This window comes from Tenrec ecaudatus, chromosome 13 (assembly GCF_050624435.1).
Source record: "Tenrec ecaudatus isolate mTenEca1 chromosome 13, mTenEca1.hap1, whole genome shotgun sequence".
Classification (NCBI taxonomy): domain Eukaryota; kingdom Metazoa; phylum Chordata; class Mammalia; order Afrosoricida; family Tenrecidae; genus Tenrec; species Tenrec ecaudatus.
The window spans coordinates 95780477-95798640 of record NC_134542.1 but is presented as its reverse complement, the minus strand read 5'-3'; the positions used below and the strand labels follow the sequence as shown (position 1 = coordinate 95798640).

The 18164-nt window shown below is 38.3% G+C and overlaps 1 pseudogene; it reads right to left on the bottom strand.

Moving 5' to 3' along the window:
* Positions 1-14558: 14558 nt before the first annotated feature.
* LOC142424327 (glyceraldehyde-3-phosphate dehydrogenase-like) lies at positions 14559-15561 on the bottom strand (annotated as a pseudogene).
* Positions 15562-18164: the final 2603 nt, after the last annotated feature.

Genomic DNA, 18164 nt, shown 5'->3' with positions numbered 1-18164 from the left:
ACAACAAAACAACTCAGAATCGGGCAGTCCCTTGTAAGGATTCATCAACATACTTCAGGAAAGGATATTTTCATAGGATTCCACTGCAGAGGATCCAGGAACTGACCAGAAAATCCAGATGGGTTGGCATTTTCAAAGGCATGCTTTCACTGACACAAGATAATGGCAAGACCCCATCACTTTTATGTTGCTCACCATCAAGTCTGAGTCACTTAACAGTTTATCCTATGTCATTCCAAGGCCAGCCTGCGTGAATGCTCTTCCTGGAGCATGCTGTGAGAGGACAGGAAGAAGGAAGAAGTGTTCCGGAAGGCTTCTGGAAGGCTGCTGGCTAGCTGACTTTAGGAAGTCAGTTCAGAATAAGACATAAACAAAGGGGAGAAAGAAAAATGAAGTCTAGCATGCACTTTTGGACAGCTGTATCACAGTGGTATAATGATTACTCATTAGGCTGCTAATTGCAAGGTCATAAGTTCAAAACCACCAGCTACTCCTCGAGAGAAGGACGGGACTTTCTACTCCAGTAGAGTTAACTCACAGGGGCAGATCTGCCCTGTGCTAGGAGTCAGAATCGACCCATTGGAAGTGAGTTTGGTTTGGGGTTTTCACAAGCATCTTTGGCAGAAACCTCTCTTTACGCCCACACAAAAACCATGGCTTAAGGGAAATAAAGTAGATTTCATCATGGTTCGTAATGATAATGTTGTCCCAAGTGTGAGTCTGAAAATCCTAGCCTCTGTGGTCCGAGGGAATTAGAATGAGTTCACAGGAACGAGTAGGCATTCTGCTCTTACACCGAGGGTGGTGAGAGACAGTCATTTACCCGGAGCTATTTTTAAGAACTAAGGAAAGCCTGACCCCAACCATTAGAATCTCCGTCACCCCATTTGAACTGGAAAGGGGGATAATGAATAAGGAAGATCAAATAATTCATCGGTGACTTTGAATTATGGGGTTTGTGACAGAAACAAAACATACTATGGATTTCCAAAAGAACAAATAAAACTATCTTAGAAAAAATATAGCCAGAACACTAATCTTGAAGGACTTCCTTAGAAGTGATGATGGAAAGAGTGTGAATCCTGTATTTCGGATACATTATTAGGGGAAAAAACAGTCTCTGGAGGATATCTTACTTGATAAAGTTGAAGGTAAACGAAAAAGAAAGACTCTCAACAAGACAGTTTGACGTAGCAGCTACACCCATGGTCTCAAACGTCACAACCATTGGGAAGCTTGCACAGAAGTGGTCAATGTTTCACAGGATCCTCTCTCATAGGTTGCTCACCGTCAAGTCTGAGTTACTTAACAGTTTATCATATGGCATTCCAGGGCCAGTCTGGGAGAATGCTCTTCCCGGTGCACGCCATGAGACACGCGAAGACACCATACAAAAGCAACCCAATGGCCTACACGTGTAGACAACGCACTTATCTTAGACAGCAATACTGAGGAAGGAAGAATTGCGAGTTCACTGTAAGCCATTCAGCAGCTCTTTTTCCCCCTTGATTTTTAAATAGGCCATGGCAGTTATTGTTAAATGACTTTAACATATTTAAACTTTTCAACTTATTTCTTATATTTCTAAAATAAGCTAACGTAATTTGAAATGTAATATTGTTATTAAATTGTCGTTATGTCATCAAAATGAGGTGGAGCTTATAAGTGAATTTTTGTTCTGCTGTTTAAATCTGCTCTGAAGGAAATTCCAAATGGAACGTTTAAATGTATCTGGAATGATGAGAATAGATTAGAGTCAGTACTTGCTTCTGTTCTGTGGTGACTACTTTGGAGAGGTGGTACTAGTTACAGTAGGCAGTATTCTTTTAACAAAATGACAGGAAGGAGAGATATCTCAGGTATATTCCAGGAGATCAGAAAGCCCACAAATAAACATCTTGCTTTGCATTAGAGAGAAGATGGAGGTATGTTTGAAAAAAAATGTCACTTGTGCCATTATTTGGAATATTAATTCTAATATTTTACTAATTTTCCCAAGAAATATTAAAATGAGACTATTTTTAATAATAAATTGATTTAGAGCAATCTTCTCATTGAAACAAAAAATAAAATCAATGAATCCAACAGGCATGTAAGAAACTGAAGAAAGTTTTTGGGGAAAAAAATCAATAAATGTGCATCATTAATAGGCCAGTTTTGTTTTCCTATCGCCAATGCTGAATTTCTCTTCTCTTTCTTCTCTCACTCCGTAACACTTGGTAATGGGCCTGGAAGCTGGGGCTTCAAAGCTAAGAACACCTCTGGAAAAAGGGCCATGTCAATCGATAGCTTCGAGATATTTGGGGAGGTGAATGATATTTTACTGCTTTTCATCTACATTTTATTTCTAAATATTTCCAAGCATTAATGTAGAAAAAACCACAAATAATTAAGGTAAAGAAAAATCAGGACATAATGTTGTTTGTTTGTTTGTTTCTGACTAGAGCACTAATTAAATTTGTATTACTCATGACCTGGTCTTTGGTTCAAATGAAGCATTCACACCTGTCTCCAGTATTCATCAACAAAGCTCTAACACCTCCACCTCATTATTAGCAACTATTTCCCCTAAGTTTCATGTAACTTAAAAAAAACAAACCCAAACAAAACAGCTCTCAGGGTAGGGCCATGTGACCCTGTGGTGCTGCAAATGGTTAATGCACACAAACTGTGAGGATCCAAAACCCACTCATCACCGTTCCCCACTGATACACACAGAGCCATTGTGAGTCAGTCAAACGGGTGCCTCTGGATTCCGTGGGGTCCAAGCGCATGTGTTGTGCCGCAGTCTGTAGAACCCCCACGTAAGGTTGGCTGGTGTTCATGAGAGCTAAGTGGATTTTTTTTCTTATTTACTTTTATTTTAAATAAAACCAAAATGCTATTGTTAGGAAACTTTTGCACAGGGATCCAGAGTTTAACCTAATGTTCCTTCCTTGTAGTGTTTTTTTCCCCCCTCCTCATTTCCTTTCAGTTGTTCATTTACCATTCCCAGCTGAGATACTTGAGCAGATTGAAGCAACCCAGCTCCAGGCTAATTGGTTCATCATGCACTTTATGATAATTTCCATTTTGGATTTTGATTAGGTCAGTATGGGGACTACTTTGGTCAATGCTTGTAATGATCTGCCTATTAACTCTGAAATAGGGTCTTTGACTGTACTCATCTTATTAGATATTCAGCTGCCTTTAACTCTGCTAATCATGAAATATTGCTGGCCTGTCTTAATGTCCTATGCTAAACTGTAATATTTCCCATATTAGTTTTAGCCCTATTTGACAAATTTGTTACCTTCATTGGAAACTCATAATTTATAAAGTTCTACATGTTGCTTACTGGTAGATGGCATACTAGTTCTCCTTAATAATCACTTGTAAGAGCAGCTCTTGACATATATCTGTCACAGTGAAGTGTGGTATTGTTCAGAGTCAGCCAGACATGGTATCAGTCATAGCTCCACCACTTACTAACGTCTGCAACTGGTGAGTGAGTCACTTATGCTTTGTTCTGCTGCGTTTCTTCACTGTGGTCTTGAAGCCCAGTGGACAAGATGCATCAATAAGACACAGTACAATGTTTTGTATATTCCCATTCCTCACTTATCAACATGGTTAGGTTCCAAGGTCCAGGTTGTTATGTGAAAATTGACATCATGCAACAATGGAGAATGACCACATCGTATTATAAAATAGAGATGACTTCATCATTGCCTAATTGCCATATTACATTTTTACCTAACTAACAAATTACATCATTACATAAATATCAAACCCTTGAGCATCACGGTCTAGCCAAGTTAATGCATGACCGTAATAATCACTTAATGCTACTCACACCTCAGCACTCATTATGGTACATTTTTAATGCGCAATAGAGTCAAATAATAGATTTTTTAAAATAATGTGTAAATCTGAAATGTAAGCAATGACATAGTCCATAGATGAGGGTTGACTCTAAAGTTCAATTAATGCTGCTCCTCACTCACTTCCCCGGACGGAGTCAATTCCACCTCCCGTCGACCTTAGAGGAGAACGGCTCCTGTGGGTGTCAGATACTCTAAATCTCTATGGACTGACTGGTGGTTTTCAACTGGTAACCTTGAAGTTAGGAACCTGATGTGTAACACCTGCTGATACTACTATTTTTTTAAGGCTAACAAAGCAGATTTCAATAACCTTGAAAAAGGAGATTTAGATAGAAAACAAAGTAACGGATATGGCAGTGTTCCGGTGGTTTAAATAACAATTTTGCTGCAATTTCCTTAATTTTTGGGTAGCTATATTTAGGGAGGTAGAAGGACTTGGAAAGTTAATTCTATCCTCACTTTCACGTACTTTTATGTCTGATGCGCTATTCTGGTTCAGTTAACTCTTTCTGGGATTTGATTGGTATTGATTTTATAAAACACAGAGGTGATAGTTTTTAATTTACATTTTGTTTATTCAGATTCCCTTATAACTTATTTATTTGTAGTGTTAGTTCTTTTTGTATTACAAGTGTGCCATGGCCAGCCATTGTCTGTACTACAATATCTTCTTTCCCTTCTTTAATATTGGTTAATTTAACCATGTGGAAAATTTATTTTTAAACCCTGGTGCAATATGATTTGCTATCTCTCTTATGGCTTCCTCTTTACTACATAAGTCTGAAGATTTAGATATTATGAATTTTAAAACCACCTAACAGAAATTTCTTTAGAACAAGAGATACTGCCATATGGTCTTCCAAAACAGGATGCTGTTGTGGATAAAAAAGAGGATACTATACATACGCCAACACAACTAGCATCACAAACAATATATAATGTGATGTACATACAATATACAATATGATACGAGGGGTAACCCCCAAAATGGACTTTTCCCAGAACTATGTATGTAAACGTTTTTCACAAAACAACCTATCACCTTCAAACTACTTTCTAATACACCTAATACCTTTGTCAAATCTGTGATCCCATTCTTGGAAACATTGTGCAAATTCATCTGTATGGATGGCAGACAGCCCTTCTCTCATTTGCTTCTTCACCTTTTTTAGTTTTCAAATCGCCGTCCTTTCATGTCCCTCTTCATTTGAGGAGACATAAAGAGGTCACATAGAGTGAGGTCAGGTGAGTCAGGTGACTGGGGCAAGAGAGCCGTGCTGTTTTTGTCAAAAAATGGGGACACTGAGATGGCTGCATGAGCAGGTGCATTGTCATGGTGGCAAAACCAGTCCTCAGTCCACAAATCGGGCCTTTGCTGGTCACACACTGTTATGCAATCTTTTCAGAACCTCTAAATGGAAAGCTTTATCAACAGTCTAATCTGGTGGAATGAAATCCAAATGCACGATGAGTCACTTTCATCTGTTTGCCAAGTTGGCAGATGTGCAGAATGAGGGTTGTCATCAATCGACATTTCTCCTTTCTTGAAATGAGAAAATTACTTGTACACTTGAGTTTTTTCCACAGTGCTCCCATTCTATGCTATGTTCAACAGCACAACAGTTTCTGCTGCATTTTTTTTCCCCTGAGAAGGAAGCAAAAGTTCACAGCTGCATGCTGTTATCGTAAACTGGCCATCACAAAAAATCAGGTTTGAGCAAAACTATTTTTATGAAAAAAGTCACTGTGACCAGAGTATCTTCCAAGATAACACCACTGGGTGCGCTAACCCAGAGCGAGTTTCTGAATGCTCGCCCAGCAGGGAAAAATGCATACTATGAAAGCTCTGGCTGGCGGACCCTTTTCTGTATTTTGTGGTGTACCCCTCTTATATATGTGATGTATCTACACTCAACTTTCCTGAAAAAAAAAAAAGAATAAAGATCTTTAATTGGATACTAGTGATGTGAGCAAGGATTAGGGTATACTTACTATGTTCTAACTGTATTTCAATTAATTTCATATTTATTCACAATTAATTGATGTTTATCTATTTTACAATGAGCCATGGTTCTACAGTTGCTTATATCACTTTTCTGTAAAAGTAAGGAAATTTTCTGAAAGCTACATCAATATGTAAGATTGAATCAAACATTAACAGCTTATTACATCCCAAAGCCCTTTAGTTTACACATTAATATTTAATTTAGCTCTGACCAACTTTGAGGGTTACACATTGAACTGCTAACCACAAGGTTGGTGGTTCCAACCCACCAGCTGCTCCTCAGAGGAAAGATGAGCCTGCCTGATCCTATAAAGATTTACAGTCTCAGAAACCTTAAATGAGTTCACCCTGACTCTATGGAAGTGTTTTTCTGTTTTGTTTTTGAATTTTTATTATACTGAAAGGTCACTAACTACAAATTAAATCCAGTACCTTTCTTGATACCCATGGTATAACCATGCATCAGATGAGACTAGGCAGCAACACGTATTTCCTGAAATGTAGAAAGTTGTATGTTAGCCTTCCTTTAAAAAAAACTTTCTAAAAATATGTTTTGATATTTAATTTGTAAAACACAGCTTGAAACTACATGTTGAATGATTTGATTGTAAGTCTTCATAAATATATGTGAAATGTAAGAGTGCAAAGGTGCTGTTATTTGAAGGGAATTAAAGTCTTGTCTATTCAATATTGCCACTGATGCCATTTAAGGAAGATATGCAGAAGTATCTGATAGGGAGATCGCCCCACTTTGCGGAACATTCTAATAGATTGAATAAATATATTTGAGGATATTAGGTTTAGTTCTATAGATGGAGAAACTTGGTTTTCTTAGTATACTATGAGGTAATCTGATTCCTTGTATTGTCTAACCAATGAAAGTAAACTAGTATGCAAATCAGACTTCACATTTATTCACTTGCAACATTGGCTGATTCATTCCAAAGGCTAGTAACCTCATATGTATTCAAAAGCACAATGCAAAACAACAGTACCTAAGGAAATAAGCAACAAACAAGCAAACTTGCTGTTGGGTTGATTCTGATGCTTGGGAACTTATTTGCTACAGAATCAACTGATCAGGAGGGTTTTCTTAGAGGTGATTTTCTTTTTTTTTTGTTTGTTTCTTATTCTTTTCTTTTAAACATTTTATTAGGGACTCATACAACTCTTCTCACAATCCATACATATACAAACATCAATTGCATAAAGCACATCTGTGCATTTTTTGCTCTAATCATTTTCAAAGCATTTGCTCTCCACTTAAGCCCTTTGTATCAAGTCCTCCTTTTCCGCTCCCTCCCTGCTCCCCCCTCCCTCATGATTATGACAGCTCATGCCCTTGCTTTTCTTCCATGACCTGTGTGTGGGTACATCCCAATACCCTTCAGGTTAGTAGTCAGTCACAAACAACGTGTGCCACTGCGTGACTGTGCTAACTCACCAAAGGTTCATCTTATAATATTAATCCAGGAATGAAATAGGAACTAGCCTGTTTATCTTGAACATGACAAGGGAGAGTTCTGAGATGGCACATGTTGTAAAATTATTTCAAATATTTTTGTATTTGTTATAATTTTTTGTGTGCTACTTAAACAGTGAGTGAGATGAATATTTTTCTTTGATTTTTTTAAGGAGAAAGATTGAAGTAGTGTAGCACACTATTGCATCTGTTAAACTTCATCTTTCTTGCAAACCAAAGTGCATTTTTCCTCTTTTCCACGCTGAGGTATATTTACCCATAATTAAATCACATGCCTCTTAAAAGTAGAAAACAGGCTTTATATCTCTTGATGTGCCCATTTATTGCTAAGCACCAAATTTCATATTTAAATAGCAATTTTATTAAAGAAAGGACAGTCAAAAAGTGTTGCTGCTCAGTTTCCCAGTTCTACAGACATGAATTCATTAAAAAATATCTTCAAATATCTCATTATATTCATTTTATTAGGATGCTTCCAAAACAGTTATTTTTATGACAGGAATTAACGATGCTGGATTAAAGGCTAATGTCAAATTTTTAACAAAACTCTGGTGGACATCACTCTGAGTCATTGAAACCTTGCAACAAGTTTATGAGCATGCTGGCCCACATAAAACCACCATTATTCAATGGGTCAAACTTCTTAAAGAAGTTTTGGAAGGCCTCCATGATGCAATAAGAGAAAGAAGGCTGTCTGTGACCATCAACAAAGAAAGAAGCTGTGCCGAAAGTCCAGAAGCTTATGGAGGAAGACCATAGACTTGCCCTTGATTTGATAACTATTGACATTGCAGGAAACATGGTTTAACACTTTGTCATCTTGACCTTTCCAAGGTCTTCTTGGCTTTCTGCTTGATGGGTATCAAGGCCTCTGCTTGAAGGTCAACGAGCTCAAAGACCTGATCATTGCATCATAGTTAAGCAAGGTTGAAGCTGATAACGCACACAAACACACACATACACACACACAAACACACCCCCCCCACACATATATTTAATAGAGAAATTTATGAAAAAGAGAATTTGTGATTTATCACTATCATCCAGAAAGCAAGGTTCAATCAAAGCAGTGGCTTCTAAGAGGATACGCTCCCAAAAAATATTCCCTAAGCTCACTGCCTTCAAGTCGATGCCAATTCATAGTGGCCCTCTGTGACAGGATCAAACTGCCCCTGTGAGGTTCTGGTACTCTACCTGTTAAAGGGAGTAGAAAGCGCCATCCTTCTCCTGCAGATCAGCTGATGGTTCGATACTGGTGACCTTGTGGATGGCAGCCCAAGGGTAAGCACCACTACGCCACCAGGGTTCCATCGAATCTGCTGGGTCACAAAGCAGAAAGGTCAGATCAGGAGTTTATGGCAACGATATTTTTGGCACTCCAACGGGGTGATCTTGAGAGATTTCCTTGAAGAACACAAAAGGATCCTGAGAGCTTATGATGAAGAAGTTATAAGAAAACTGAAAAGTGCATTGGTGAGAAAAGGGCCAGGAAGTTGTGCCACCCAATTTTATTTATTTATTTTGTTTAATCAGGAGAATGTACTTGCTCATTCCTCAGTCCTAGCAGGGCCATCCTAATAGGTTGTCTTTTGTTACTGTCGCCCTAATTTTGATCCTCAGAATTCACTTTGTCACCCGAAACTCAAGGAATATTAAATTGCATTACTTGAGTTCTCGGTCATGTTGACATGGCATGGATTGAGTAATGCAGAATTCTTTCAAGAAAGGTTGAGAAATGGAAACTCCCCTTCAGAAGTAAATAGACTTAGTGAAGTCTATGTTGAGAACAATAGCTTCCCATTTGAAGGCTTTTTTTTTAATTTAATAAGGTTTTCTAAGATATTATAGCAATAATATTATACACCCTCCCTACAGCCAGTATTTAAAGCACTCCCTATTGTTGATAAATGCTTTTTTCTATATAAACATAAATATCATGGGGTTGTTTTTCCTTTCCAATTACTGGGATGACCTTCCCAGCTAGAACACCATGTCTGCATACTGATTGTGGGGCCATTCCCTTTCTCCACCAGGGACACCTTCTCCTCGCTGTACAACTGCGTGTGCTTGGGTGGGCACCTGCTGGAAGGTCTGTTCACAGGCATGCAGATGGGTGCTGGGAGCACACCGCCTCCTCGTGAAAACTGGCTTGCTACTCAGAGAAACACCTTCTGTCCTCTCATCCAAAGCCATTCTGCATGTTTTCCTTGCTAGAATTCAAAGAACATACTCTGTTCTCATCCGAATGTGAGAAGCTTAATTTTAAAATAAATTGTGTCACAATATCAAAGAAACAAATGTGGAAAGATTTCCTTATTCCGTTATCAGTCAACTGGTTGCGTATGTAAATAGTATCACCCTCCTTTGAAAATATCCCTAATAAAAAGACTAACACAATTTTTATCTCTGCAACTCTGAATCACTTAAGAAGAAACATCAAAGAAATTTTTCCTACTGTCCAGTGTTGATATGTAGCTCTAGAATATGTAAATTTCAATTTGTTCTCGTGTGAAAACTTAATTGAAATTAGTGTTGATGATTTCTCTCTGTGAGAGAGTCCATAAGTACTTGCCTTTGTGTCTCATTTAGAGGAGCTGACAATATCTTCTGTTTCAATCATATTTTCCTACTGGAGTAAATTCATGTCTTCATTAAAAAAGAAGAAGAAAGGAATGTCAAGCACAGCTAAGAACGAGATGTTTTGTTCAGTAGGAACAAAAGGGACAAAGGAAATTCCTACCACCAAGAGAATTGGTTGTTTTGCTGTGAGGGGCCATCAACATTGTTCCAACGGATTGCGATCCTCTGTAGAGCAGACGGAGACTCCCCTGCCCTGCACCGTCCTCACACGTATTCCATGGCTGCAGTCACTCTGCCAGTCCCTCTCCTTGAAGGCCTTCCTCTTACTTGGCTGCTCCTCTACTTTACCAAGGCTGATGTCATTCTCTAGTTGGCAGGTGTCTCCTGAAAACAAGTCCAAAGTATGTTAGGACGAAGTTTCTCACCATCTTTCCCTCTAAAGAACACTCTGATCATACTTCTCCCAAGACAAATTTGTTTGTCCATCTGAAAGTTCATGCCCAGCACTACCAGTATAAAGCATGCACTTTTCTTAGGTCTTCCTTATTCAAGGTTCAACTTTCACATGGATATGAGGCAATTGCAAATATCAAGGCTTGAGTCAGGAGCACCTTAGTCCTCAAAGTAACATCCTTGCTTTACAAAACCTTAAAAAGGTCTTATACAGCAGGCTTAAGCGATGCAACAGGTCTATTATTTCTCCACTGTTGCTTCCATAAGCATTGGTTGTGGCTCTGAATAAGACAAAATCCTCGACAATTTTCATCTTTTCTCCATTGTTCATCATATTACAATTGGTCCAGATGTGAGGATTTTGGTCTTCTTTACCTTGAGTTATAATCGAAACTGAAGTCTGCAATTCTTGATCTTCATCAAGTGTTACAAGACCCCTCTCTTTCAGCAAGCATGGTTATCCCATTTGCGTACAGCAGACATTGTTAAATAGCCTTCTCCCACCTGTCCCCACATCTCCAACAATAGCCTGCTTCCATTCATTTGGCATGAAGGCTCTGACACTGTCTTAAAGCTCTTCCAATAGTCGGTCATCACTTTTACAATGAAAATGTTATCTAAATAGGCTAAGGAACTTGGGGAAGAACACCGCAGGACTGCCATTGATGCAACCACTATTGAAATTGGAATTGCACATGGTTCCTGGTTTGGCGTTCTCCATTCTGAGCTATCATATTGTCTTTAACAAGTGTTTTATTGTCAAATTACTGGTTAATCAGCCAGCAGGATACTGATCTGATGAAATGGAGCTTGGAATAGGTAAGCATGTGTGAAAAAAATACAGGAATCAGATTATCTGTACATGGGATGATGACTCAATACCATTACAGAAGACCATTGAGTATTTCAAAGAAGCTAAACAAACCAAGTAGTAAATATACAAACATTTTACCAATGAAATTATTTCAATTTGAGGGGTTATTTTATGCATAACCCAGGATAGGGCTCATATCTGAATATTTAGGGACTAATGTTTTCATCCCATTAAAGAGATCTGGTCAGACGGTCTTTTTGGCCATATTCTTAGTGTGGACAAGAACACAGACTGAATTTAAAAAAAGCAACAACATGGATTTGAAACCCTTAGACCAACATTCATTTTTTTCCCTCTCTGCTTGTTATGGTACTCTGCTATCCATTCTTCTATTGTCTTTCTAAATCTTCCTTCTTGTGCCTCTTGGTAATTAGCATTCCATCACAAGACCATTCTGCAAAGAATAAACCTAAGTTTTTTTCAGCTCAAACCAGGTCTAAGACATATTCATTTTAGAATGTACTATGTTAGAAGTTTTAAATCAATGCACTTATTAATGCATAAAATGCAATACCTTCTCTCTGTGTCCATGATAAAAAGAGTCATACATCTAAATTTGACTATGATATATATCTATATAAATATATGTCTATATATACACACATTTCATGAAAAATATATTTGCTATTTTCTATGCCAAGAATTATTATAAAAAGTCCTGATTGTCAGCATGTGTTTAAATATAGAAGTCATATCATTTGAAAATGAATAGCTTCAAATATTAAAATAGCATTCAAAATTGCATAGAATTTAAAAATTGATATACAAATCATATTTTTCTGTTGATCTTTTGTTGACTGTCCACCTTTGCAGTGATGACTGTAATAATTTTAATATAAGTGATGAATATTTTGATTTAACGATGATTAAAAAATGTATCTCTAAGAGCAACGTGATCATGTCTCTCTAGTTCCCCCTGATAATGTACAACTGTGCTCAGGGAACCTGAAAAATGCCAGTAAGTAACAAATCCTACACAGAGATATTGAATGCATTATTTTGGAAGGATGCATACGTCCTTCAAAATGCTCCAGCCCACCAGTTGTTTACTCCTTTGATCTGCTAGTTAATTGTGGGAAAACCAAAAAACAGTGGAGTGTCCTTTATTTTGAAAACTTTAAATAACATGGAGAAGAAGTGGAAGTGGAACTCCAGAAGGCATTGAGCAATATCACAGTTGTGAGTTTTACCTCATGTCTCATAGAGCCTTTCCTGTCATTTCAGCAGCACAAGTTCGCAGATGCTTGATGTTTGCTCTGATAGGATTGGTACTTGCACAGAGTGGGTTTTGCCCTACTGATCAGAGGAGAGTGGCTGCATCGGTTTCCTTAGGCTATAACCAGTTCCTTTCTCCCCACACTGCTAAGGAGCACTGGGGACTTCGTGGTTAAGCATTCCATTGCACACTTCAAGGCCAGCAATTTGAAGCGACAAACTGCTCCTAAACAGGATGACAAGGCCCTCTCCTGTTGTCAAGATGTGCAGTCTCAGCAAACCATGGGGATGGTCTCCCTTGTCCTACAGGTCTCTCCGTGTCAGACTGGATGGCAGTGAGCTTTGGTTTGCAGTCAGCCTCCGAGCTCCGATATGAGCAGGAGGATGAGAGTGTGTCCACGCTCTACTCCATGGACTTAGTTTTCATTCGTTCATTTTTATGTGGTTTTAATATTATCACAGAAAGTTATAGACTTTATCGACTTTTATAATAGTTCATTCTATTAAATGCTTACAATCTTTTCATAACCACAAAGAACTGTTTCTACTTTTAACAAGGAATATGTGTCATCCAATTCCCACCAATCATCTTGAATGTTATAGTCAATACATTGATTTGTAAATTCACATGACTTTAAAATTGTTAAATCCAAATTTTGCCCCACAGTCTGGAGACTCTAGATAGTGGATATATATATATATATATATATATATATATATATATATATATATATATACTTCCATACATGTATATTACAATAGATGATATCTTAACAAAATGTTCAGGAATTATATTGACATGTGAGTTTGATATTTGGTTTCAAATCTAGGAAAAGTTAAAAAATTATGAAAAATATCATTGATTGAATATTCTATTGGAAATATGAATCCAAAGTAACCAGAATAAATCATAAATTAAATATGATGGACGGAAGAAACACAAATAGTTAACAGAGTAATGATCACTTACCGAAACTTAATTCTGAGTCATGCAGACCTGATAGGGCAGAGGAGAACTCCAGACGGTTCCTGGGGATGGAAACCTTATTGAATCCCATTGCCTGCACCTGCTTCCACAGAGCAACAGGCACATGTGAACTACTACCTTTTTTGGGGAGCAGGCCCATGTTTAACTTACTATACCAATTAGGCCTCTTAAATAGAAAAATGTTACTTTTGTTAAGTGTTATCAAGTTGGTTCTGACCCATAGCAACCCTTTACCTCTTAATGAATTGAAGAGTGTGTCTCTCGTGAGACATAAGGAAATGAAACCCTTTTCCACTAATCTCCTCCCCATGATATTATTTGTTAAAATGAGACTATATACACACACACACACACACACACACACACACACATACCTTGGTAGCATAGCCTTTAGATATTGAACTGTGTCCCACAAGGTGAGCAGTTTGTGAGCCACCATCTGCACCAGAATGTGCTTCTTCACCCTGTCATATAAAGATACTATGATCAGTATCTATATCTATAGCTATAGCTATATATATATAGACCGAGAATATATATGTGTGGAGTACATATATATTACACACATGTATGTATATATGTGTGTGTATATATATTTATATACATATTCCTTAGACTGTAGAAACCAAGACAAACAATGTCTCAATGTCCTAAGTTGATGTCTGATTTATTTAAACCCCTCTCCATATACACGGAAGAACTATTAGCCATGGAAGGCCATTTCAATGGTATTTATATTTTGATTGTGTGATTTCCTAATTATACCTGATTCTGAATTTTTAGTCTCTGAAGGAATAAACATCCATAGACCATTATATATATTCATGACTTCTCAAGCATAATAGAAATCATGTACAAGAATATGCTTGAAATATATTAAATATTCAATATCTTAAAATATTTTTACTGGGTACAGTGTGCTTTATTGATGGTACATGACAAGGTCGGCTCTCTAAGCCCCTCCCCTTCCTTCAGGGTGTCTGGATGTTATATTCTCAGTATGTTGGGGGATTCAGTTGGGGCAAAGACTCCCCAGCAACCGAGAGCCTCTCTTCCTCTAGTGCTGTTGCTGGGCTGGTGGTCCAGTGGGGCTCTTACTCCTTGGAACCCATGTGGACCATGAGGTCCACCACCCTGTTGCTGTAGCCAAATTCATTGTCATACCAGGAAATGAGCTTGACAAAGTGGTCGTTGAAGGCAATGCCAGCCCCAGCATCAAAGGTGGAAGAGTGGGTGTCACTTTTGAAGTCACAGGAGACAACCTGGTCCTCAGTGTAGCCCAGGATGCCCTTTAGGTGACCTCTGGCCACCTGCTTCACCACCTTCTTGATGTCATCGTACTTGGCAGCTTTCTCCAGACGGCCGGTGAGATCCACAGCGGACTCATTGAGGGTGGGGACACGGAAGGCCATGCCAGTCAGTTTCCCATTCAGCTTTGGGATAACCTTGTCCACAGCCTTGGCAGTGCCAGTAGAAGTGGGGATGATGTTCTGAGCAGCCCCATGGCCCATCAAATCATTTTCCGAGAGGGGCCATCTCTGGTCTTCTGGGTGGCAGTGATGGCATGGACTGTGGTCATGAATCCTTCCATGATGCCAAAATTGTCCTGGATGACCTTGGCCAGGGTGATCAAACAGTTGGTGTGGTACAGGAGGCATTGCTGACAATCTTGAGGAAGTTGTCATACTTCTTGTGGTTCACGCCCATCACACACATGGGGGCATCGGCAGACGGGGCAGAGATGATCACCCTTTTGGCACCGCCCCTCAGGTGAGGCCCAACCTTCTCTAGGGTGGTGAAGACACCAGGGGACTCTACGACATACTCGGCCCCGGCCTCACCCCACTTGATATTGGCGGGTTCTCACTCCTGGAAGATGGAGACGGCCTTCCCATTGATGATAGGCTTCCCATTCTCAGCCCTGACAGTGCCATTGAACTTGCCGTGGGTGGAATCATACTGGAACATGTAGACCATGTAGTTCAGATCAATGAAGGGGTCTCTGATGGCAACAGTACCCACTTTGCCAGAATTGAAAGCAGCCCTGGTGACCAGGTGCCCAATAAGGGCGAATCCGTTCACTCCAACTTTCACCATCGTGTCTCTGTGATGCGGCTGGGACTGCACGGGAACGGGAGAGGTAGCTGTCTGTCGCATGAGGAAGAGCAGAAAGCCCATTTTAAAATATTTTTAATGAATGAGGAAATGGCATGAGGGCCATGTATGTCCCCACTGTTGCCCTTGCCACCTCCACCACTTCAGACAGGGATTGTACATGAAATATATTTATTCTCCTGGACCGATGATAGCCGATTCCTATTCCTGCGTTTTATACCCAGCAAAATGACAAAATTGAACAATCCGCAAACAGAGTGCTCTATACTTTTTCATTTTCCCAACCAGTCATTTAGTAGGATAACAAAGACCCATACTAAGTAATTTTACGTATAATAATAAGCTTTGTATTATGTAATATTAAGTAAAAAATCACTGTTAATTTAAGAAGTCATTAAAATAATACATCTACAATTAGCCCAAATCACCCAATATATAAGATGAGTTATATCCTCTCTAGTGAGCTTTTCATTACTTCATTGGATGAATTCTAAAATCCCAACATTAATTGTTACCAAAACTCTGGCACAAAGTACGTCTTATAAAGGTATGAAAATGCATTTATGTCACAAAATGATTTAGATCACTTATTTTACAACTATAAGAATGACATTTTATAAGGGCAAGTGGCAATTTTAATCTTAATTGCAGAATGATCTCCCGAGGAAAACCTTTTTTCTCTCTTAAAATTTCTAGTTGTGTGTTTGTGTATGTGCATGTTCTTGTCAAGTTCTTTATGATACCATTGATCAAATTATTGGTATGTAACCCTCCCCCGGTTATGGTTGTAAATTTTATTTAATGTTCAATAAAATATTTTCAAAATATTGTGAAAGAGAACAAATCTTCAATGTCAACAAGTTTATTTTGGGGACAAACATGACTCAGTGTGTTCGTGGAGGGCTTGTTGAATAAGCAAGTAATAACTGCAATGTACAAACTGTTTCTCAGGTTTATCCTTTGCCTTATTACAGATAATTACACTAAGATGCTGATGGGCAGCTATTAATGAATCATTTTTCATCACTTTGCCGACTAGAGCAATAAAAATAAGATATTGGAGATGAGAACTACCTGAAAAAGACGTACGCTGCAAAAATAGTGTACATTGAAAACCGGAGTCATTTTATCCTTGCCTGTGAACTCACCAAAGAACTTAAGAAATAGTTAACTTCTTCAAATTTATATGATCTTTTAGAGTTCAATTTCAAAGCACATATGCTCTCCTGTACTTCTTTGTGTCATGTTCACTTTTCTGCACTGTTTTTATTTACTAACTCCTTGCGTTAAACAAGGCAACAGACTCTGAAGGCTCTTCAAAATATGATAAGACTGAGAATAATAGATGAGTCACATTGAGAGAGATGTCCTATAAAATAATAAAAATATCTGTAGGTGCTGTTTAAATACACACCAAAAATCTAGGAATACTGACAGCCCCCTCTGAATTTAAATCCAAATATATTCTATCTCTTAATTGTGGGAGGCATAAGCTAATTAACTCACTGACAAAAGAGGTTTCAGGTTTTTGACACAAGGTATAGTGACACCTGAGCAATAGACCTGTCCCATGGTGTTTTACAACATGCCACGATAACATCACAAAACATATGGAAAGCTCTTTAGATGAGCTGTTACATCATCTGACACCACGGGTTAATGAAGAATGTAAATAGCTGCGGATCAATCTGAATTAGTGTAACTGCTGGTAGACAGTTGCAAACACAGGAGTGGTATGCTCAGACTCCCCTTAGTTATGGATGCAGCAGGAAAGAGGAGAGCGCATCAAACTAAATGTGACACAGAAAGTTCTAGGTTAAGGATTTGGGGCAAGAGTGTACCTTGCGTGAGGTTTGAGTAGATTGGGTGGTATCCATAGGCATGTAGCAGAAATCCACTGTGAATGATTCTAGAAGACCGCAAATGAGAATACAAGGTGATAAGAATTCTAAGGCACCGTACTTGACATGATCGTTTTATTAGGCAACGTATTTAAATATGACATTGCTCATTAGTTGACATTCCTTAACTTTCTCTTATTTAAAGTGATTTGAAAAGAATGCTTTCTTTACCCAAATTTATGCCTCCATGACCATATTGCAGAACTACACTTTCACAAGTGGAAAATGTAACTCATACATAATTTTTGTAACTACCACATTGCACTACACTAGAGGACACTATCAAGACTGTGTTCTTTGTTGTAAATATGAGCTACATTTGTTGTGTGTTTTACCCATTAATAAAAATAAGAGCTTCCTGGCATAAACTATTGTAACTTACTCAGTCTTCTGTAGGCTGAAAACACTTCTGGATGCTCTGAAGCATAGAATGACTACATAGATCAATATCAATCACAAGCACACTCCCCGTAACAGAAATACTTTGAGAATGGGAGCATTGGAGAGAAATAGTACCTGTTGATGAAAAAAAAAAAGTAGAAATACTGACTTTAATACATTTTATAAGCTTTTAAAAGTAAATACGTAATCTTTGAAAAAGAGCAATCGCTGAAAGAATTCTTTCTTTCATAAATTGTACATGACATTTGAAACGGAGTGCGATCTTCTCATACGCCTTCCTTT